The 24,345-nt window shown below is 40.9% G+C and overlaps 1 long non-coding RNA gene across 2 annotated transcripts in view; it reads right to left on the bottom strand.

Moving 5' to 3' along the window:
• The window catches only part of LOC144382390 (uncharacterized), a 235,321-nt gene that overhangs the window by 32,115 nt on the left and 178,861 nt on the right, over positions 1-24,345 (bottom strand). The window contains exon 4 of one of the 2 annotated variants that reach the window (XR_013449243.1): positions 2,009-2,235. The exons of the other annotated variant lie outside the window; for it this stretch is intronic. This is a non-coding gene — a long non-coding RNA (uncharacterized LOC144382390). Of the gene's footprint in view, positions 1-2,008; positions 2,236-24,345 lie in introns of those variants that run through there. 2 annotated transcript variants of the gene reach the window in all.

Below are 24,345 nucleotides of genomic sequence, written 5' to 3'. Positions count from 1 at the left end.
GAGGGGCAGCAGAAGTGTTAGCAGCAGGAAACCTGCCCAAAGAGATCAATGGATCTTGAGGATGGGAAGTAAAAGTCTGTACACCAGTCATCTTCCTGTGTCCCACCACTCAGGCCCCCCTGCAGAAAGCGAGCGTCAACTGGTGAGAGAAAAGGGGGGCTCAAGGTTTCTGAGGGATTCAGTAGATGCATAGGCAGTGAACACAGTGGTTAAACACACGGATATGGAGTGAGACAGATGCCAGTTTGGATATACATTTACTGGCTGTGTGAACCTGACCAAGTTACAACCTCTCTGGTCCTCAGTTTTCTTGTCTGTGAAATGGGAACACTAGTAGTACCTGCCTTACAGGGTTGTTGCAGAGAAGAATGAGATGATAGAAAATAAAGAACCTAGTCCAGTGAGCCCTATAGAGGACTTCCATTATGGCCTTACATGGAAATACAGGTCAGCTAAACAAAACTTTAATGCATTCAGAGAACGGAAGACACAAACCCTCCCTACCCCAGTGTGTGTGTGTGTGTGTGTTTGTGTGCATCAGAAAAACTTCACTTTCAAATTATTTGTTGTTTTCTTTTATGGAAGAACACTACCCTGAACCATGGGACACCTGAATGCAATTCTGGGGAAGAATTAGAAATCAAGCCACCAATTACATGAGAAGGAAAAGGTATAAAGGAATAAGAACTGATTTTTGTGGGGATTTGGCATCCAGAGAGCAGGACTAGAAAAAGCCACATTCCCAGGGTCCCGGGATCGAGCCCCACATCGGGCTCCCTGCTCCACGGGAAGCCTGCTTCTCCCTCTCCCACTCCCCCTGCTTGTGTTCCTGCTCTCGCTGTGTCTCTCTCTGTCAAATAAATAAATAAAATCTTTTAAAAAAATAAATAATAAAAAATTTTAAAAAGCCACATTAACTGAGGTAAGATTCTCAGGATATGAAAAACAGATGTATATGTACCAGAAAAGATGAGCTGTGATCACACACACAGACCAAATCAAATACTCTTGGTTAGAGTAGTATTATGAAAACACAGCTCACACCTATCCTGTTTTATTATCTGGGTCTGAGACCTCCAGGATATACAGAGTGACACTGGAAAGCACTAGCAAGATCCAATGTGCCCATCTCCCTGGGGAGAGGTGGGGAGATCAGCAGTCACAGGGGCTGGACAGGAGGGGCAGGGCTGGACAGTCCACCTGGAGGACTGGGGGGTGACAACTCTGTTTAGAAAAAACAAAGACTGTGGAACTTGAACCTGCCCCTGTGCCTGAGAGGCCCCGGAGGGCTCTGGATGGGGCTACATTTAGCCCACCGCCTCCCAAACTCCTCTGACTTGGGGAGCTCAGTACCTAGAGGAAGAATCCCACTGTGCCTTGACTTTTCCAAAAGTGCCCAAAGCTAAAGACTCTAGAAAAATAAAAATGCTCCAAGAACGGCCACCTGTGAAAATTCGAAAATGCTGCTTCAGGCTACTCTACAGATACGGTTTCACTGAGTCAAAGAACCAAAATGCATATGGCCACTAGCATGTATTTCTCCAAAGAGCCTAGTGCCTGACTGGGTGCCATCTTTTTTCCAGAAAATTTATCTGTGTATAGACAGAGCCTTAGTCTTGTTTAGATGAAGCATCCAAACATTTTGACAAATTAACTGTCATCTGCCAAGACAAAGTCCAGGACCTTCCTCAGGGAAGAAGTGAGTACAATTAGCAGTTTAACAAAACATAGAAAACCACCATAATTCAAATTAGCCTTCCCCTTCCTACAGAGGAAAACAGAAGGCAGATACAAACACCTCAAAGGCCCTTAATCCTGAGGTCACAGTGTTAAAGGAAAGTTTCTAACAGGTCCTGGAAATGCCGGTGATATCAGAGGCATATCATTTGATACCCAGCACTTCCATCTTCTCCAGAACCCCAATCTTTAGCTACAAACTTGTAATTTATTTAGTTAACATCCCTAAAATGCCCTTTCCTGGATGAGATAAATATAACAATATAGTCCATTCGTGGAAAAGAACTATTGACTTTTATTATGGAAAAGCAGACCGGGTGACATGTACACTTGGATTTAATTACTCTTGTCAGTCGTCCAATGACTTCAAGGATAAACTTGGAGGAAGCACCTCTGGTGGATAAATGGAAGATCTCCAACAGCTCCAATTCTCTGTAGCAGGCTCTAACCTCAATTCAGCTGAAGTCAGATTTTACCTTGGGTAGTGCTTTTATGAGTCTGTTTGAGGAATGAAGAATCAATTATTAAAACAAAAGATCTTAAACCTGGAATGAAAGATCACAAGTTAACATAGTGACTTTGGCTTTTATGTACTGAACCTATTAAAGCTGGAAGAGTCCTCTGAAGTCACCTCATCCAGCTCTTTCATTTTACAGATGAGGGAGATGGAATCCAAAGAGCACTGGCGACTTGCCCAAGGTCACATCTATCCTCAGAAATGCTCTATACGACAGTGACTTCAGTTTGAAATTTGCCAGGTAAAATGCCATTCCCAGTGCACCCTTTCACTATTGGGACTAAAGGACCACCAGTACCAGCAAATTAGCTTCTCCTTTCTCTACTAAGATACCATGCTCAACACCTGATTTAACTATTAAGGACCTCTGTATTTACAACCGAGTTGTGTTCAAAATCTTTGTTAGAATTTGAACTATAGAAACAATATCAGAAACGATGGGTTGGTGCCAAAACAATTCATAGATATGTATTTAAATTATGATAAAACTGCAGTGCCACAGGAAATATGGAAAACAGCAATACTTTTGCAATTCTTGCAATTAACAATATAGAAAATGATAAAAGCAATCCATTCCAAAGTAAATTGTCAATTTTTACTTATCTTGAATGTTGATGCTTAAAGAAAAGCAGTTTGAGTAAGTAGTCATTTAACAAGAATATACTGGGTACCATGAGATTGAGTGCCTGTCTCCAAGAAACTACACAAGCCTGGAAGGGACAAGAAAACAAAGAGAATGAGCCGGTTAGAGATATGCCCTAGTCGCTAAAGGAGCACAACTTCCTGGGGAGGTCAAGACAGTCCTTGCAGAGGAGGATGAGCCCTTGCTCATCAAAGGATGAGCAGAAGTTTGACAGAAAAATGGAGAAAGGAATGTCATCCCTGGAAGTAGAAAGAAATGTGTTGTGGCTATTCAGATGAGAATTTGAGTACTTGTGGGGTCTAATTATTTCTCATTTCACTTAAGAATATGAAGATTCCCTTTTAGCTTAATACAGAATTTTTTTTTTTTTTAAGATTCATTTATTTATTTGAGAGAGAGACAAAGTGCCATGGGGAGGGGCAGAGGAAGAGGGAGAAAGAATCCCATCCTGAGCAGACTCCCTGGGGAGTGCAGAGCCCCAATGCGGGGCTTGATCTCACGACCCTGAGATCATGACCTGAGCTGAAATCAAGAGTCGGATGCTTAACGGACTGAGCCACCCAGTTGCTCCTTAATGCAGATATTTCGCTAGCACTATTCATACTCCTCAGTCACAATAAAGATTGTATTTAGCTATGAATGAAAGAGGCGGGGGGAAGAAAAAAAAAGAAGAGGTTACCGAGCAAGAACTGAAAAGGGGACAGGAAGATCCAGCTCAAAGGCCACGTGTTTGTCATCCCTGTAGGAAGCCGGGTTCTTGATGCATTTGTATTTGAATCTTTTACAACACAGTGTGTGGCGTATATTAGGTACTTAGCAAACATTTATTTGTTTGAGTGAAAAATTACAAAGTTCCATAAAGAGATACCACTTTATAACCACAAGAACGACTGTAACAAAATCGACAGAGAATAACAAGTGTGAATATAAGAGAATATGGAGAAATTGAGCCCCTTCTATGCTGCTGGTGGGAATGTAAAATGGTGCAGGTACTTTAGAGAACAGTCTGGCAGTTCCTCAAAAAGTTAAGCATAGAGTTACCAAATGACAATTCTACTTCTAGGCATATCCCCAGAAGAAATGAAAACACACCCACACAAAAATGTGTACCTCAATGTTCATAGCAGCATTATTCATAATAACCAAAAAGTGAAAACAGCCCAAATGTCCATGAACTAATGAATGGATAAGTAAAATGTGATCTATCGGTACAATAGGATATTATATGGCCAAAAAAGGATTAAGTACTGATACATATTATAACATGAATAAACTTTGAAAAAGTTACATTAAGTGAAAGAATCGAGTTAGACCAAAGACCAAATATAGCATAATTCCATTTGCATGAAATATGCAGAATAGGTATATTCACAGAGAAAGAATATAGATTAGTGGTTGCCTAGGGATTGGGGGAAGTAGGGAGGGACTGCTTATAGGGTTCTATTGGGGGTTATTGAAAATGTTTTAACTTCATCATGTAAGGGATAATACAATTCTGCCAATATACTAAAAACCATGAACTGTAGACTTTATTTTTTTTATTTTTTATTTTAATTACAGTATAATTACCATACACTGTTCTATTAGTTTCAGGTGTAAAATATAGGGATTCAACAGTAAGTGTACTCTTAATCCCCTTCACCTATATCACCCATCCCCTGCCACCTCTGCTCTGGTGCCCCCCGGTTTGTTCTCTACAGTTAAGAGTCTGTTTCTTTGTTTGTCTCTCTCTTTTTTTTTTCCTTTGCTCATACATTTTGTTTCTTACATTCCACATATGAGTGAAATCACAGGGTATTTGTCTTTCTCTGACTCTTTTCACTTAGTCTTACACCCTCTAGATCCATCCCTGTCATTGCAAATAGCAAGATTTTATTCTTTTTATGGCTAAATAATATTCCATTGTATGTATATACCACATCTTCCTTATCCATTCATCCATTGATGGACACGGGCTGCTTTCATAGTTTGGCTATTGTAAATAATGTTGTAATAAACATAGGGGTGTGTGTATCCCTCTGAATTAGTGTTTTGTCATTTTGAGGTAAATAACCAGTAAGTACAATTACTGGATTGTAGCATAGATCTATTTTTAATTTTTTGAGGAACTTCCATACTGTCTTTCACAGTGGCTGCACCAATTTGCATTCCCTCCAACAGTGCACAAGTTTCCTTTTTCTCCACATCCTCGCCAACACTAATTATTTCTTGTTTTTGATTTTAGCCATTTTGACAGGCGTGAGGTGATATCTCATTGTGGTTTTGATTTGCATTTCCCTGATGATCAGTTACGCTGAGCATCTTTTCATGTGTCCATTGACATCTGGTTGTCTTCTTTGGGAAAATTTCTACTGATATCTTCTGCCCATTTTTTAGGTGGATTATTCATTTTTGGGGTGCTGGGTTTCATACGATCTTTATGTATTTTGGATACTAACCCTTTATCAGATATGTCATTTGCAAATATCTTCTCCCATTCAGTAGGTTGTCTTCTGGTTTTGTTGATTGTTTCCTTCACTGTGCAGAAGCTTTTTATTTTGATGGAGTCCTCATAGTTTGTTTTTGCTTTTGTTTCCCTTGCCTTAGGAGACATATCTAGAAAAATGTTACTATGGTCAATATCAGAGAAATTACTGCCTATGCTCCCTTCTAGGATTTTTATTGTTGGGTCCCACATTTAGGTCTTTAATCTATTTTGAGTTTATTTTTGTGTATGGTGTAAGGAAGTGGCCCAGTTTCATTTTTTGCATGTAGCTTTCCAGTTTTCCCAACACCATTTGTTGAGGACACCGTCTTTTCCCCATTGCATATCCTTGACTCTTTTGTCAAAGATTAATTGACCATATAACCATGGGTTTATTTCTGGGCTCTCTATCCTGTTCTATTGATCTATGTGTCTATTTTTGTGCCAGTACCGTATTGTTGGGATTACTACATCTTTGTAGTATAATTGAAATCTGGAATTGTGATATCTCCTGTTTTGTTCTTCTTTTTCAAGATTGCTTTGGCTATTTGGGGTCTTTTGTGGTTCCATACAAATTTTAGGATTGTTTATTCTAGTTCTGTGAAAAATGCCATTGGTATTTTGATAGGGGTTCCATTAAATCTGTAGATTGTTTTGGATAGTAGGACATTTTAACAATATTTGTTCTTCTAATCCATGACATGGAATGTCTTTCCATTTGTTTGTGTCATCTTCAATTTTTTTCATCAATGTTTTATAGTTTTTAGAATACAGGTCTTTCACCTCTTTGGTCAAATTTCTTTTTAGACATTTTACTTGGTGAAATTACAAGTGGGATTTTTCTTTTTTTTTTTTTTTAAGGACTAGAAGATCAAATTACTTTTGCATTTTTTCACCATTAAAATATCTTATTTATGATAATTTTTTTTAGATTTTTTTTTAATTTTTTTACTGTTATGTTAATCCCCATACATTACATCATTAGTTTTAGATGTAGCGTTCCATGATTCATTGTTTGTGCATAACACCCAGTGCTCCATGCAGTACGTGCCCTCTTTAATACCCATCACCAGGCTAACCCATCCTCCCACCCTCCTCCCCTCTAGAACCCTCAGTTTGTTTTTCAGAGTCCATCGTCTCTCATGGTTCATCTACCCCTCCGATTTCCCCCCCTTCATTCTTCCCCTCCTACTACCTTCTTTTTTTTTTTTCTTAACATATATTGCATTATTTGTTTCAGAGGTACAGATCTGAGATTCAACAGTCTTGCACAATTCAGACAAGTGGGACTTTTCTTTTTTTTTTTTTTTTTAAAGATTTTATTTATTTATTCATGAGAGACAGAGAGAGAGACAGAGGCAGAGGGAGAAGCAGGATCCCCGCGGAGCAGGGAGCCCAATGCGGGACTCGATCCCAGGACCCTGGGATCATGACCTGAGCCGAAGGCAGACGCTTAACCGACTGAGCCACCCAGGCGTCCCCAGACAAGTGGGGTTTTTCTTAATAACTCTTCCTATTGCTCCATCTTTAGTGTATAAAAATGCAAGAGATTTCATTACATTGATTTTGTATCCTGCAACCTTACTGAATTCATTTATCAGCTCTAGTGGTGTTTTGGTGGAGTCTTTAGGGTTTTCTATATATGGCATCATGTCATCTGCAACTTTGTTTCTTCTTGACCAATTTGGATGGCTTTTATTTCTCTTTCTTGTCTGATTGCTGTGGCTAAGACTTCCAGTACTGTGTTAAATAAAAGTAGTGAGAGAGGACATCTTTGTCTTGTTCCTGACCTTAGGGGAAAACCTCTCAGTTTTTCACCATTGAGTATATGTTGACTGTGCGTTTTTCATATACAGCCTTTATTATGAGGTATGTTCCCTCTAAACCTATTTTATTGAGAGCTTTTATCATGAATAGATGTTGTACTTTTTCTGCATCTATTAAAATGATCATATGGTTTTTATTTTTTTCTCTTGTTGATGCAATGTATCACATTGATTGATTTGAGAATATTGAACTACCCATGCATCCTGGGAATAAATCCCACTTGATCATGGTGAATGATTTTTTTGATGTATTGTTAGATTTGGTTTACTAGTATTTTGTTGAGGATTTTTCCATCTATGTTCATCAGAGATATTGGCCTGTAGTTCTAGGTAACCATACCTATGAAATTCCTTTATCCATTCATTCAACAAATGTTGTTTAAGCCCCTACTCTCTGCCAGGCACTGTTAGAGGCCAGTACAAAATAAGGAAGCCAAAGTCTCTACCTTTAAGACATTTATACTGGGGGCTGGGAAGGACGATAAGCAAAAAAATCAAAGGACTGGATAAACATAGTGAATTGAAAACTGGCGTTTATAAATGCCCCTCTCTCTTAAATCCCAATAAGGTGACTGACAAGGACCAAAAAAGTATAAAAGCAGAGGCAAAGATAACAGATAGGAAATAATCCCAGACAAGGCATGACAACAAAATGTTCTAACACAGAAAGCAGATAGACAAATGGTATTTTGACATATCCAATGGGAAATCACTAAAAGTTTTTAAGCAAGTAGAGTGACTTGAATTAACATTGAGACTGTTACTCTCACTGTTCTGCAGAATGGGTAATGAAGCAAGAGAACAGAAGTCAGGAGAACAATTAGGTGCTATTACCATAGTCTAAGTAAGTGAAGATGCCACTTGAGCAGTGAAAACAGAGAAAAAATGGGATTGGATTTGGGATCTGTCTTGAAGATAGAACCAGTGGGACTTGCTGGCAGATGGCATGAGGAGAGATAGGAATCAAAAATGACCACTACATATTTTAGTTAAGCACATAGGTAAATGTATCATTTACTCAAATGAACATGGAGTGGCATGGAAGAGAAAAGACTTGGAGATGGGTGCAAGGAATTGGGAATCAAGCATTTTGAACATGTTAAGTCTTATATGCTTGTAAGACATCCAAATGCCCAAAATGAGTATCGAGTAAAAACTGTATGTAAAGTTGGACTGGAGATATAGATTTGGAAGTCAACAGCACAAATGTGTTTCAAGTCATGGAACTAAGAGGAGAAGAGTGCCCAGATCTGAGCCCTAAAGCATTTAAACTTTTTTTTTTTTTAAGATTTTATTTATTTGAGAGAGAGAATGAAATAGAGAGAGAGCATGAGAGGGGGGAGGGTCAGAGGGAGAAGCAGACTCCCTGCTGAGCAGGGAGCCTGATGTGGGACTCCATCCCGGGACTCCAGGATCATGACCTGAGCCGAAGGCAGTCGCTTAACCAACTGAGCCACCCAGGCGCCCCTGAGCCCTAAAGCATTTAAAGGTGAGCCATAGACTCCAGCATTGTGCTGGACAACATTTTTGTTCGTTAAGTTTGCTTGTGATGTATTTCACCCTACAGAGGTTTTAGATTATCTTCTCATGTTTCTGCTTTCCATGCCACACAAGAAAGGTTTTCTCCACTCAACATAATAAAATTATTCTCTTACACATCCTTCGAAATATCAATCGTATATATATCTTTAGCATAGCAGATGGCCTAAAGATTTGAACAGAAGCAAAATGCAAGAAGCTGTGGCAATCACAGAACTCACCTCAGTTGCTTCTTGTTTTTCAAGGATCCCTGACCTTTGTTTTCTGATATCCAGCATCTTGAAAGCCATCCCACATATGTTGATAGCACATTTAATATAAATGAGGATATACTAAATAATTTATATAGAAAAATTTCATTGTGATACAAATAAAATATGCATACATAAATACATACATACTGATAAATGTGCACATAATTTACCAGGTCATGAAAAATGAACTGGAATGATACATACCAAACAACAGTGGTTACCCTCACGAGTGGAAGAATAAAGGTAAAGTAGAGATCACTTTCTATTTTACTGTATGCACACTTTCAGTGTTTTAATTTCTGAAGTGTTCATATAGTACCTTTATAAACTGATAAAAACGTTAATAAGAACATCCTGAATCATTACCTCTAGCTACGCCCTTCTATTCAGTGAACTGCGTTGAAGAAGAGGTGTTTGTCTGTGACTGACTAGCTCACATATCAGTTCAACTGACATTGTTTCCTCCACGTTGTGATTTCCCATTAAGGCTTCCTACACTGTGTCTGTCTCCCGTGTTTTGAAAAGCTAACCATTTAATTCAGATAATATGAGGAGGACAATTTAAATCAACAAATGTATACCTTAAATTCGGTTTAAGGAAAAAAAACTGTATCAACTATAATTTGAAATATAGCCATGGCTATTACCATCCCCTCTGAAACTTTCTTGCTGGTAGAAAAGCTGTTTTGTCTCCAAAGAAAATAGGGAGGCTGTCAAGCAATTCCACCACATGGTAGAAGCCATCCCTATCATCTCTAAAAATCTGATTTCTTCTTTTGAATACCGTATTTAAGTTAGATGATAGGCTTTGCATTGTAAACTGATGGAGAAAATTCTTGTGCAATCAAATGTCAATCTTGTTTCCAGAGCTTAGGACCTAAAATGTAAATTCTACTATGTACTTTGAATGCACTTAGAATAAAAGAGCTCAGCAAGAGAGATGAGTCTGGATATAAAGAAATGCTTCTTAACGGGTCTCCAAGTGGGGTGTCAATCCCTCAAGTATTTTGAACCTCAAGTGATAAAGGAAAACTGTTTCTCTACTCACAACACTTCGGACACAAATTCCACACCAAGCAATTCTCCAGTTCTCTGCAGACACCAACTGGGTGCCCTATTTAATTAAACTCAGACACTAACTACCCTGAGTTACCACAGACCCCACAGGTTAATGGCTCAGTCCCATAAGGTGCCCTTAACTTCAGATGCCAATCTCAAGTAGTGGTTCCTTGGTTACGCACACTTCTGTCTGATTTGTCTACAAATCACAGGGACCCACACCCCTCCTCAGGTTCTATAATTTGCTCTACTGGCTCACAGAACTCAGGGACACACATCACTTATGTTTACTGGTTTATTATAAATGATATTGCAAAGTATACAAATGAACAGCCAGATGAAGAGGTACAACAGGGCAAAGTCTGGAAGAGTCTTGCGTGCAGGAGCTTCTGCTCCCGTGGAGTTGGGGTGCACCAGAACATGGATATTTTCACCAACCTGGAAGCTCTCCTAATCCCACAGACCAGGCATTTTTATGGGAGTTTTATTACATAGCCATGATCAATTATTAAACTCAATCTCCAAGCCTCCATCCTCCTCAGAGGATTAGGAGTGAGCTGAAAGTTCCAAGCTTCTAATCATGACTTGGTCTTGGGTGACCAGCCTCCATCCTGAAGCTATCCAGGAACCCACCAAGGGTGACCTCATTAGAACAAAGACATTCCTATCATCCAGGAATTTCCAAGGGATTTAGAGCTCTGTGTAAAATGTTCTTATCACTCCTGCCATTCAGTCAATTAGAAGGATTTTAGGAGCTCTGTATAGGACCTAGTGGCAAAGATCAAATATATATTTATTAGGTCACAGAGGGGCCACCACGTAATAATAAGATATATGGAACTTTTTCTTTCTATAGCAGATAGATTGGAACAGATGTTCTCTGGAGGTCCCTTCAATCTTTAGGTTTCCTTTAAACCTATCATGTATTTTGTATTCCTATAAACACACACACAAGCATGCCATGCATGCATATATTGATGTCTGACTTTTGACTTTCAAACTATTTTAGATCTTGCGTAGAGGGATAAACTTTCAAAAGTACCAGAACTTTAGCTGTCTGTGGGAGAAAATAGAATTTAATACTCTAAGCTTCAATTGACTAACATGTGAAAGCACCCAGAACGATACCCAGAAGCTGGTAGAAGCCAAAGGTGATATTCAAGATATTTTACATCCGGTATAGCATCATCACCCACCAATCAGAACAAACACCAGCTATAACCCTTTCATAGAAATATACCACAGCAAACTGGCAAAATTATCAGTGCTAATAAAAGCTCAATAAATGTTTGGATTTTTTTTCCTTACATGTGCCTTTGTTCACATAGAGTTTGTCAAACTAGAATTAATATTTATAGAACATTATTATCACAGTATATATGCTTTCTTAATTGAGTTATATAATTGTATTTACATTTTATTCATTAATCTCTCACTGATACTGGACGACTACAGAAAGCCAAGTCCCAAGATCATGGAAATAGGAGAAATAAGATCTCTCTCTTGAGAGTCAGGCAATGAAATCAATTTTTACCAGGAGAAGTCATCAGCCATTATAGATGAAGAACTTCCTCAAATTAAGTAATCTGAGGACCTCAAAGCAAAGTTTATCATCATGTGAAAGGTGTGGAATACCTAAAATCCAGAGAGACAGAAAGAGAGAGAGAGAGAAAGGGAAGAGAGAAGAAAGAAGAGAGAGAGAGAGGGAAACAACAGAAAATATGCAGAACCACCCATGGAAAAAGAAAAGGAAAAGCTCATCTCGACTAGGACGCCCTGGCCGACACATTGGGAGTATATGGGGCCAAAGTCAAGGCTACCCCTGGAGGCGGGGAGGCTCAGGAAAGATATTGCTAAAGGATTTTTCCTGAGATAACTAAATTCCTTTCATTTTGACCTACGTACTGATTTGGTAAGGAATAGAGAAAGCTGATCTGCTCCCATGGCCCTAAGAAGACAGCTCATACTGGTTCCTGTGAAGTTTTCTCTCATTGTAAATTAGTACATTGACATTTTGGTGCCTGAATCAGCCCCATGTGCATTTTAATTAGTATGAGTCAGCCACTGGGCCCTGATGACCTCCCAGTACTCATAAGAGAGATAGGAGGTAGGGCCCAGTGCTAGAGATGACAAGATGTAGGTCACACAGGCCTGGGTTCGAATGCCAGTCCTGCCTTTGTAAGGCAATGTGTGATTTTAAGCAAGCTTTAACTTCCCTAAGCCTTGTTTTACACATTGATAAAGTGTGTATAATAATTCCTCCCGTGTGGGGTGATCATATGTGGTAAGGTTTGTGAAGTGTTTTGTCATCATTAACAATGAGTCGCTGGGATTTCAGAGCAGGAGGACACATCCCCGCGACCAGCACCCCAACTGCTCCACCCCATAGGCCCCACCCACGTAACACCTTTATCTGTCATCTCCAAGTGTCTACAAACGTACTGAGTTATTCTGCCTCCTTGCTGGACTCAACTCACATTCCTCCCCCCGTGTCTCTCTCACAATAGGTTTGCTTTGTTCCCTTGAATTGTTTTAAATTGTGAGAAAACAACCACACCCCATGATCCAGGAAGCTACAACACACCTGTAGAGTTTTTATCATGCATCTAATAATACAACCATTGTTATTGTCAGCATAGTGATCATTTAGAAATGGAGAGGCGTACACATGACAGATAGCCATGTTAATATTGGCATTTGCTTAATTTGATTCTCATGGAAAACTGTGCCGTCTTATTACTGCCCCTTCATTTCTAGATTTTAAAAAAGAAAAAACGAATGCTCATAAAGTTTAAGTGACTTACGAAGAAATGCACAGTCAGAAGGGAAACAGAGATCCTAGGATGTTTCCCATGTGTTTTTGACAACACCACACACACACACACACACACACACACCAATTAGTTGGTATGAGTCTAAAGCTACTGTATGAATCTAAATAACATTTGACAGGAAAGATCAATCGGCAAAAAAGGAACCAGGACAGATATTGAACAGAGCAAGAGAAGAGAAACTGAGTCAATACCACACAAATGTTAAAAGCCTACAGCAGGTCAAGGTGGGGCAGCTGGGGGCACACTTCTCTCATTCCCAATCATTCCATCTAGAGGAAGGGAGCTCAAGAGTTAACGGAAACTCTCTCTGCCCTGTATTCACTCTGCCCTGGGGAGCTGGAGTGATGGATCTGGCTGGTAATTTGAGGAGATTTAACAGGGCATGCTCTGCTCAGCTCTGTCCTGTTTCTTGGTGGGAAAGAGGATCCGTGAGGAAGTCAGTGCTCTCCACTGTTTTCCCAAGGCTGCCATGACCACAGGAGACACTCCCTCCAATACCCGGGCTCAGTCACCGGGCATCTTTGGCTCTCACACCAAGCCATATATTCTAACTCTGCCTTTATAGGTAATCGAGGTGATTATTTGGCCTCCATTGCTTCCTTTGTTTTATTCTTCATTTAACCAAAACTCAGGCAGAAAGAAGAATGCTCTTTATTGGACTACTCGATCACCCCTAAGTATAAATTCTGGTATTAGCAATGTTACGGTGGACAAGATGGTTATCTACCTGGTACTCTGAGACAAATCACTTAATCTCTCTGAGCCTCAGTTTCAACATCTCTAAAGTATATGAAACAAAATTATATATATATATATATATATATATATATATATATGTATGTATATATATATGTAAAGAATAAGTATAAAGTATAAGAATATATATGCACACACAAATTCTCGAGCTCTCAAACTGAATCAAGCATCAGAATCACCCGGAGGGTTGCTAAAACTCAAATTGCCCAAGCCCCACTCCTCCCCCTCCACCCTGTTTCTGATTCAGCAGATGAGGCCAGAATGTGCTGAAGCTTCTGAACTAAGAGCCACACTTTGAGAACCACTGAAATTCCACATACATACATGCACACACAAACACACACACACAGATATCTTATGAATACAGCACCTGCCCCATGGGATGCTCTCAATAATATACTGATGCTGCCATTTTTGTTTTGTTGTTCCAAGAAAAAAAACTACTTTAAGGGAGTGGTTCTCAAACTGGGGTGATTTTGTGTGTGCACACATATAAACACCTGCAAGGACATTTGTGATATTTTTTACTGTCATAAATTGGGGCATGGGGAGGACTGCTACTAGCATCTACTATCTATTGAAAAGAGGCCAGGGATTCTGCTAAATATCCTACAGTGCAAAGAGCAGTCCCCACAACAAGGAATTATCTGGTTCAAATGTCAATAGTACCAAGATTGAGAAATCCTGCTTCAAGTCCTCTCCTAAAACCCTCTGTCTGTAATTCAAGCATCTGTGTCCACCTATTTTTCATATACACAAGCCTTTGTCACTAATTCATAGATACTTGACCCATTAGAAACCCATTAGACCAAAGGGAAACAACTTGTGGAACATGGGAAAGGAAGCTTAAGTTTATTTTATCCCATTATATCAGATACGTCAGTAGAATAAAGGTTTTGACAAAGGAAAAGAAGGAAGAGTAAGTTCTGGAACCGTGGTGTGTAGGGGAAGAGGTTTCTTTAAGACAGAACTAGAAATGTGGGGATAAAGACTTATACAATATGTAAGACAGGTATAAAATCATTGCTTAAATATAGGAATATAAAACAAATTATATACAAGTTGCTTGCTCATTAAACTTTTAGACTTGGAACGTTTAGAAATGGTAAGAGCTAAGGAAAAATCTTTTTCTCCCTGAAATTTTCCTGAGTTTTTTCTATCAGCAAATCAACAAGACACAATTTTAGTAGTCAGCAGTTTTAAGAATATGGAGTAGTTTGTACTTTTTCTCATCTACTTGGGAATATTAGATGGGCCTTCCAACATAATTCTTTAGAATGATCTTTTCTCACACACAGAAAAATCTGATTGGAAAAAAATCCAATATTTTAGGATCCAGGTTTCAGCACATGTGTTTTGCCACTCCCTCTGTCATGACCTCTCTGAGCCTCAATTTCCTTATTAGTACAGAGCACAAGATTCAGAAATTACAAACTAGCAGTGCATGGGCCTAGGTTCAGGATGCACTGAAAACCCAGGAAAGTCCTTGATTCCGGCCAACTCAGGTGTTTACTGGCATGAGGCCTCCTTAGCCCCCTGGGAGAGATAATGACCAGTTAGACAGGACTGATGCTGGACCCAGGACTCTGATCCACAAGCCATCCAGAAGTAATCTCCTGGTTGCTTTCCATGAGCCAAACGAACTCACTGGGGGGAAGAGAAAGTTCAGGAAGCAATCTTGGTTTGGAGCTATTGTTTGCCAGTAATTAAAGAACTTTAACAGGAGAAAGGCACACTCAATTTCAGATTGCCTTCTTTTATACCCCCAGGAAAATCTGCAGGCTCCCTAAAGAGAAAGGAGCAGAATAAATTAAAAGAGGGGCCCGGGTTGGTTGGTTGGTTGGTTGTTGTTGCTGTTTTTTAAGTATGACCAACTGAGACTCAGTAAAAAGGGAGAGCCAACTGACTTAATTTTGTGGCCCAATACTAGACTCTACCAGACTGGGGCAGGGCTCACACAGGTGAAAACAGGAGGGCTAGTTCACGTCCAGGAAAGGGTCCAGATTGAGATCCCTTATGTGGTCTCCAAATTCATCTTAAGGTAGAATCAGTGTGTGTGTTACATTAAAAGTGTTCGTTTATCTAAAGTAGACTTTGGGCATGTCGCCCAATTCCTTTGGTCTTATTTTGCTATTTCTTCATTTCTTAACATAGGAGAGGCCTTAAAAAATTGACCCGAGGCCTGTCTCAACCTCTGGGCAAGGCCGTTTGCAGTTACACGCTGACGCCGAGCCAAGGAACAGGTGAGGGACCCAGGCGCTAAGGCAGCGCGCGCGCGGACTCCGGCCTGGAAGAGCAGCGCCTCCGGGGAGAAAGCGAACAGCACTGCGCGGCCCTGGAGGATGAAACAGGAACGGGGCTGCGGGAGTCCGGGCCCTGCTAACCGCCACCCTCGTCACCGCTGCGGCAGGCCGAACCGTGCGGGCCCCCCCGCTCCCGGCGGCCTCCAGAGCGGGATCCGGCAGAGCGGCGAGGAGCCGAGGGACACGGGTGAGGACCAACTCCCCCTGCACGGTTGCTCCTCCACCCTGCTCTCCATCAGAGCCGCCGGGCTGCCGAATAACCCCGCGAGGGTCCCCAGCTTGCTTCTTCCCCGGGGCAGGGGCCGCAGAGCCGAGAACGCTGACCTGGGCAGCTGCGGGTGAGGAGAAACCACACCACCAAACAAATATGAAGGATAAAATAGTAGTGAAATAAAGAATGGAATAGAAGAAATAAATGGCAGAATGGAAATCCGGGGGACAAATCAGAGATCTGAAAGAACAGACTGTCTCCACAGTCTGTTCCCAAAAGGGAGAAGGAAAAGACAACGATGTAAAAAATGTCAAGTAAAAACTCACAAAAATGGAGGCCAGAAGTACAAGTGCTAATATCCAGGTAATAGGAATCCTGGACAAAGGAAAATATGAAGATAAAGAGATCTCCCTATATCTGTCTATGGTTGAAATCTCAAGGATAACAATTTTAAGGTGATTAGAAATATTTGAAAAAAATAATGAAAATATATTTTCTGGCATTTAAAAAAAAAAAAAAGCATTCTCAGAGTCCATAGTCTCTCATGGTTCATCTCTCCCTCCTAGAAACAAACTGAGGGTTCTAGAGGGGACGGGGTAGGGGGATGGGTTAGCCTGGTGACGGGTATTAAGGAGGGCAAGTCCTGCATGGAGCACTGGGTGTTACAGGGAAACAATGAATCGTGGATCACTACATCAAAAACTAACGATGTATTGTATGGTGACTAACATAACATAACAAAACAAAATTAAAAAAAAAAGGAAAGGCTATAGATTGAAGGTGCCAGAAATTACCACAAAGGAGAGAGAAGAAAAACCTCACACTTAGCACAATTTAAGAATGTCAAAAGCAAGAGAAAATTCTAAATCTTAGAGGAAAAAAGAGCAATCAACATAAAAAAGGAACAAGAAAAATCTGACACAAGACAGTGGAGTAATATTTTCAACATATACCCCAATATGCTATTACCCACTTCAAGTTTTCCCAATACACAAGCATAGTTTAATATTGGAAAATCCATAAGTATAATTTACAACATTAATGAATTAAAAGAGAAATACCATGTGGCCATCTTAAAAATGCAGAAAAATTATTTTATAAAATCCAACATCGATCCATAATTTTATAAAATTCAACATCGATCCACATTCTTGACCTGATAAAGAGATCAAAAACCTAGAGCAAATGCTACCCTAATGGAAACCTTAGTGCATTAGAAACACGGCTCCTGGGTCTCCGGCCCTGATAGGCCTGGCTACCCCAGACAGGAGGGGGAGGTCATTTTTGGAGCATGGGCCTCTTTTAGGAAAGCAGGCTTGAGGGAGCCCCAGAGTGGGGAGCTGAATACATGTGGAAGACAGCATGACAGGCTGGGGCAAAGGGGGACCCCGTAAGTGGCAAAGAAACAGGGAGACAAGGAGGCATCTGGGAAGGGGCCACTTCAAAATATTCCCTAAAGTCACAGAGAAATATACAACATACATAAGGCATATGGAACAAACACACACACAATATACTGCACACACAGAACACCCACATACTACATACACACCACACATACACACACGCACCAAACATATACACCACAAACACACATATCACACAAACAACGTTCAAACGACACACACACCACACCCACAGCACACATATGACACATTCATGTCATACACAAACTGCGCATATAACACGTAGACCCCACATACGTAGCACGGCACTATACGTAGACCACACAAACACACCAGGTACACCACATACACACAGCACATAGCACATACGGACAGCAACATACAACACCCCCAGACACACATAGAATGTACACAGACAGCACATATTGCATGCACATACGTCCCACATATCACATACACACCACACATACATCATACATGCTCAATGCATGTACCACACGGAGGAACACACATTGTATATACCACACTCAAAGAACACATACACACACAGCCAAGAAAAATATCCCCTAAGGTGGCCCTGTCCCTTCTCCCCACCTCACCTCCCCGGAAGCCAAGTCCTAGGTCATGAAGTCTTGGTGGAACCTGCCTTCCCTCACATTCATTACCTGGGGTGATGATAGGAGGCTCTGGGGAAGTCTGGAGGGTCTTCAGAGAGCCAGTCCAGGACACCTGCGGGGCCACCCTGGGGACCTGGGGGCCTGAATGATTGCGCATGCGCATCACTTGGCAGAAATGCTGCTGCTCAGACTTCAGTCCGTGAGGACGCTGGAATGACTTTCAAGTGTCAGGCTTGCTTTTGTTTTTTTATGTTTTCATTACCTTTCTTTCTAAGAAAGCCTAAGAAATCCGAGTGCAAGACGCAGAACTGTAGGAAAGAAGGTGGATTCATTATATTTGGGATGGTACACTGGGCTCTAACCTTGTAAAGAGGTAACTCTTTTCTCTGTGTAGCAGCTCAGGTACCATCTGTTCTGATGCTGGAGAGCGAACAGTGTAAAGCAGAAGCTACAAGGGGAAAACGCTGTCCCCGGGAGTTTACAGTCTGTGTTTAATTTGAAATACCACGGAAGAGGCATTTAAATCTCAGAAGGCTGGGGTCTGCTAAACTATTTCCTTTGTTCATTTTTTTTTCCATAATTATAAGGCTTTTAGGACTGGCTAAGATATTAAAAAAAAACAAACAGCATTCACCATCTCTGTTATTAAATGCCATATTTATTTTACAAGACGAAATTTCCATTATCAGGCCAGTGTGTATTAAGAGAAAGAGAAAGAGAGAAAAGGCACTCAGGATCTCTCTAAAGAGACATCTAGAATTTGGCACTACTTACCATCGAAGTGCTCCAAGTTTTTAATTTCCACAGTTAAGTTGCATTATATTTTTCTAGGACATCGTTTGGGGATAAAAATTCTAAGTCTGCAAAGCAGAATAGACTGAGTAGGGAATTTAACAGCATGGCAACTGGATGCGGTATTATTTCATATAGTTGAAAGTTTAAAGGGGGAAAAAAAAAAGCCTGGAACAAAAAAAAACACCACAGATGTTATTCAGGCACACCTGAGGTGACATTTAAACTTTGTATTAAAGAAGGAGTGGATTTTCACCAGATAGACTGGGGGTGGGGAGGGAGAATGTTCAGGACGAGAGGGCCCCATGCACAGAGGAACACAGCACAAAAAGACATTGTGTTCAGGGACCAGTAGGTGGTAGAGTGCAACAGACGCACAGATGCTCAGATAATCAGAGAGGGTGTGAGGCTGGAGAGGTACTGGGGCGGCGGGGGGTGGGGGGGAAGCGGGGAGGGGGCATGTCAGAAGAAGCCACAGATTCCCCATTTATCATTCAAGGACTTTTCTGCTGCTTGTGAACAAAGACCCAATTCCAACTGGCCTAAGGCAAAAGAAGGGGAATTTATTGTTTCACAAAACGGAAAGATCTGGGTATAGGCTTCAGGCACAGCCAGATTCAAGGTTCAAATGAGGTCCTGAAGGATCAGGTTCTTCTCAGCCTTCCGCTGGGTTGGCTTCATTCTTAGACTCCACATGGAAATTTTCAGCATCGCTTCCAGAATTACGCCCCAGGGCCCAGGCTAGGGTAAGGCGAGGAAGGAACAAAATTTAAGGGGGAACCCAAAACCTCAGCAATCCAGATAAATAATATTTTAATGCAATCGTCTTAAAATTCAAAATGAAAGCAAAGAAATCTGTGATGAGCAAAGTATCAAAATATTAAATAAAGACAAGATCGGTATTACTGATTTTTCCTTTGGCCTCAGGCTCCACTAGGGCTCCAATTTTAAATAAAGGCAGAATCAGTAATGATGCTACTGATACTAAAAGAGTGAATGGATCCTGGAGGGGAGGAGGACAGAAGTTGATGTCCACCGCATCATGATTAGAAGTCTTAACTTTATCTATTTATCTTTATCGCCTATCTTTAGAGGCAATGGGTAATCATGGAAGAATCTGAATCAGGCAAGAGGCATAAAGATAGTGAATGGAAGGAAGTGATGAAAGGACTGGAGGAAGGAAATTCAGGGACAGGAGTTAGGAGACTATTTGCCCAAGCAAGATAGGTAAAACAGAGGCATCAAGCAGGGCCAGGTGGGGATGGAGAGAGGGAATGCTGGGGACATGAGGGACAGAACTGAGAGGTAATTAGGAATAGAAAGCAGAAATCGGAGAAATGACAAATGTTTAGTAGTCAAGGGCAGTTCTCTGGTTTCTGACCCCAGTAGCTAGCTGGATAGTAACACAATAATCAAGATTAAGAATTTAGGATATGGTCAGGTTTGTGATTGGCCCAAAGGAGGCAGGGGTAAGGAAGAGATGCAGTTCTAGTCTAGACAGACCGACTTTGAGGCGGCAATATCCAGCAGACAAAAGAATCCCAATCTCATGAGCGGTCTGGACCAGAGAAGTGGCTTTGGAAAGCATTAGCCTATGTAAGGGATAGTTAAATCACGGGAGGTTTGCCAAGTCTGCCCAAGGGGTGTGTACAGAGGAAGGAGAGAAGACTGAGGATGGAATCCATGTCATTGGGAGTTCTCGCTAGTGCAATTTTTAAAAATAACCCTGGCCTTAAAATCTTCCTTACTGATGTTACAATTCCCAGAATTTTTGTTTTTAACTCCCAGAATTTTCATATTACTCCTGCCTTGGATTAAGTTGCTAAAAGCATTTTGACATAATACAAATGCTCTCTGTATAACTTCAGACTTTACCAACACAAGCTAACATAGCTAGGATAGCCACTGAGGGAACAGACATAGAGCACACCACTTCCAAACGGAAGAGGGGAAGCTGGAATGAGAAAACTCATGCTACCTATTGGCTTGTGACTGCCTTTGATGAGCTGGGTTCATAATTAATTTCTCTGATTGGGCCTGAAAGAATTAGAGAATATTAAAAGTTCTCTCATGGACCTTTTGTACACTCCATGATATCTGATTAAATTGGAGAGTTAAGAGAAACAGAAACAAGAAATGCAAAGAAAGAAAGGAACTCAGGGGGTCTGGGGTCTGGGGCCATGGTAGGGTCTGTGCTCTTTGCTATCTCCCTCCAAGTTAGGATGGAAAACCATCAGTCACCTCCGGAGGCCCCACGTTGGTGCCCACTATAGGAGAAACACATGAAGGCATCACCTGACTCAGGGAGAGGCAGACAGACAGGACCCTTGCTCTCCTCCCTGTCTTTGACCACAGGGATGGCAAAGTAAAGAAGGTGTCTGAAATATTCGAGAAATATTTCCATCAGGAAATGCATGATTCAGTAACGGGCCTCAGTGTAACTTTTTAAAAAGCCCAGTGATCTAAAACAAGGAGAAAGATTAGTTTCATTTGCAACTGAGGTCTGAATCATTATTTTTTAGAATATGTGGTTTGGCGGAATTTAAAAATCTCTTGTTATTCTAAAACTTTAGCCGGTTTTTAATTGAGACACCATGTCAGTTGAAAAATGTGGCATATTTGCATAGAAATAAATAGCAAAGCAAAATCTTAATTTTAAGCCATTTTAATCACTTTCCCAGACACGCTGGTAATTACTTCTGGTTGACACCACTGAAGCGCTTCCCAGCAGCACTGAATATATTCGTATCAATTGAAGTTTTCCCTCATGTGGAACGATGAGATGCCCAGGATAATGCTGGGAGTGGGCAAGCCACATTTTTCATCAGTGCCTAATAATTAGCAGAAATTCATTACTCTATGTTTGTTTGAGACTGAACAATATCAGCCTGTAATTACTGGTAGCTTAGGGCAAGGTAAATATTTGATGTGATGCTGGTAAATCAGTTTTTAGTGATACAAGGAGTTAGCTGATCATGTATTTCTTGAGCCTTTAATAAGATTGTAAGTATTAACCACAAAGGTGAGGCTGAACCTCCCCCATCTGTTGTGCCTTCATGCTGCAAACAAATAACAGGAAAGACAATGCCTGTGGAACACCAAGCTAATGAACCCCCTGGGGCGGGGGGGGGGGGCGGACCAGGGCTGTCTACTTGGGTTAAAAACAGGAAATTGCAAAAAAAAAAAAAAAACCAGGAAATTGCTTTTAGCAAATTCCATGCAGGAAAAATGGCTACAGTGGCTTTATCAGTAAAGTCCTATTTACTGTTAGAGGGCTAAGTTTTGGTCTAGTTTTGATTTAAATCTTTAATTTTTTTTTTTTTTGAGTCCGAGTGCCTGACACTAGAGGCAAATTTAAGCTTTCCTGGTTGGCTTACTAGATATTTTTTAAGTCTTAAAGTTAAGCAATATTCTTTATGTCAAAACATAGCAGTAAGTTCTATACAATCTTCTTCAGGGGTAAATATAAAGAAGCCAATAAAAAGCGCACAGGACTTTGTAATGGTCAAACATGAATACCTTCACGCATTGCATTTATCCCACTACAGCTCAATGAGGTCAGCAGAGCCACTGGTACTATCTCCATCTGAAGAATGAGAAAATGGAGTCTTGGCAAGACTAAAGCACTGATGGGAGGTCACAGTTCCAGTCAGTGGTGGAGTCAGGCTGAGTGCAGACCATCTCACACCTAGTTTGGGACTCTTTCCATGGCCCAACATTTACCTCTGGGTCAGTGTCAAGACCAACCCAGCAGTGGTGGCTTCAGAACCAGAGGTGACTGCCTCTCTCAAGGCTTAGGAACACTGGCAGTGCGTTGCACCACACAAGGGGGCACCGAGCAAATAGCTTCCCAGAGCACAACTTCCCAGAATACCATGTAAATACCCAGCTAATTGAATAAGGGGGTGAACCAGAGAAAAGCATGAGTTGGAAAACAGACTTGGTGGACATCACTTTAAGCCTCTTGAGCACAGAGATACTATTTCTCTCTTCTTTGTATCCCGCAACCTAACGCAGTATCCAAGTAGCAGAGGCTCAGTAACTATGTGTCTTGTTCAGGTGCCCAGCTGAGAGGAATGGGCAAGGGAGAGGCAGAGGAATTCCATAGGGCTTACTGATCCATTCTCAAACCCACATCACATTATTCCTACAATGAAGTTCCAATCAAAAACCTCTCCTCTACTCAGAAATCATCAAGGGCTCCATATTGCCTACCATTGGCCTGGCATTCAAAGCCCTCATCAATAACCCCTCTCACCCCTAAGATCCATCCAGAATGGATTGTTATTTCCAGAACATGCCCTAGTAGTTCTCATTTCTGTAAAACTAGCTCACCCTGCCCCTGTTGATTCTATTTTTCCCTTTGAAGTACTACCTATCTGTTCAAACTCACCTCAAAGGCTGTCTCCCCCATGAAGACCTTTCTGGTTCTACCAACTGAATAAGATATCATTCTCCCCTGAACATTCATGGCCAAAGCTTTCTGGGTCTATCCTCTTAATCTGCCTTAAATAGGTTGAAGCAGATGAAATTATCAATATTCATCTGCTTCAACTGAAAATTATCACTTTTCCCATGTTCAAGAACTTCCAGGGGAATGGAATCATATGTGCTCTTGGTCAGTGTCCTCCACAACGCCTGGCCTGAAAAAAAATGAACAATAATTTCCAGTCAACAAAAAAGTCACTGGTTGCTCCTTAAACTCTTCCATTTCCTTGTACAGTATATTTATTCTGTAAGGTGTATCAGGCCCCAACCTACTGTCACCATTTCTTCCTTTCTCTTTCTCTCTCAACATTGAATCTATTCTAGAAATTCCAACTCCACAGTAGATCCTGAACTGAAGCTAAAGAGAGTTGATTATCACATCTAACCACAGCCTGTAGAAATAAATATGAGGTTCGTATTTCATCTGTTCTTCTATCCAGCTGACATGCACTGAGGATCGTCACTTTGCCAAACAATTGGAGACACCGCTAAAATATTTGGTCTGTCTTCCAACCACAGTCCAGTGGGGAAGACAAGCAAGAGAGACAATGATTGCCATAGAATGTGGCAGGTACAGTGAAAGGGGTACACAAGGTCCTATGGGGGTATAGAGGATGGGCTCCTGATTCACTCAATTGGTGGGAAGGGGAGGGAAAGTCAAAGAAGGTTTCCCAAAGAACGTGATTGATTCCTGAGATATAACTTTACTGGGTGGAACAAAATGGGGAAATGTTTCTAGGAAAAGAGGATCTTCAAGAGCAGAGACCTGCATCAAAATACCCATTTTGTAGAGGTCCTGTACGACCCAGCAATTGCACTACTGGGTATTTACCCCAAAGATACAAATGTAGTGATCTAAATGGGTATGTGCACCCCAATGTTTAGAGCAGCAATGCCCA

This window comes from Halichoerus grypus, chromosome 6 (genome assembly GCF_964656455.1).
Source record: "Halichoerus grypus chromosome 6, mHalGry1.hap1.1, whole genome shotgun sequence".
Classification (NCBI taxonomy): domain Eukaryota; kingdom Metazoa; phylum Chordata; class Mammalia; order Carnivora; family Phocidae; genus Halichoerus; species Halichoerus grypus.
This window is presented reverse-complemented; position numbering and strand designations above follow the sequence as displayed.